Genomic DNA, 627 nt, shown 5'->3' with positions numbered 1-627 from the left:
CAACCCAACAACCCATCGACTGCTCACCTCCTATAAAAGCTAACAAGCTTTTACACGGATATCACCAAGAAATGTTACAATAGGTGAAATAGGGACATTCCTTCCCTAAAGGTCTTCCCCCTAAAGACTTAACAAGTATGCCACCAAATGCCATTACAATGTTTAAAAAGGGGTTATTTCTCTTGAGTGTATGAAGGACTTTGTCTCCTAGATAGTTCTACCTTGTCATGGCTCTACACAAGTTTGGCTCCTGACACTTAAGGTCACTGTGTGAGCATTGACAGATCGATGTAACAGGGTCTGTAAAAAGGCTAGATCAGACAACGGGCAAACATGACGGGTGACTCTCATTGCAAAAAACTCACTTTTGGGCCAATCATAAGCAAGGAGCACACTAGAGGTCATTTTTTGCCCCGCATTGACCACCTGCCTTTAGGTAGGGTGTGTGCATAAAGGGGCAATGATGCGTGACAGCCATACAAACGTGCCTTCAACCTAATGGCTTAGGGCACAACTTGCTTTCAAAGACTCGATAATGGTTCACGGGATTCTGCAATTCACACTAAGTGTCGCATTTCACTACATTTTTCATTGATGTGAGAACTGAGATATTTGTTGTTGAAAGTA

The 627-nt window shown here is 42.7% G+C and overlaps 1 pseudogene; it reads right to left on the bottom strand.

Annotated features, from left to right (window-relative positions):
* Positions 1 to 468: 468 nt before the first annotated feature.
* On the bottom strand, positions 469 to 627 carry LOC148761859 (5.8S ribosomal RNA; annotated as a pseudogene).

This window comes from Theobroma cacao, chromosome 7, assembly GCF_053813885.1.
Source record: "Theobroma cacao isolate CCN51 chromosome 7, ASM5381388v1, whole genome shotgun sequence".
In the NCBI taxonomy this organism is placed as follows: Eukaryota; Viridiplantae; Streptophyta; class Magnoliopsida; order Malvales; family Malvaceae; genus Theobroma; species Theobroma cacao.
This window is presented reverse-complemented; position numbering and strand designations above follow the sequence as displayed.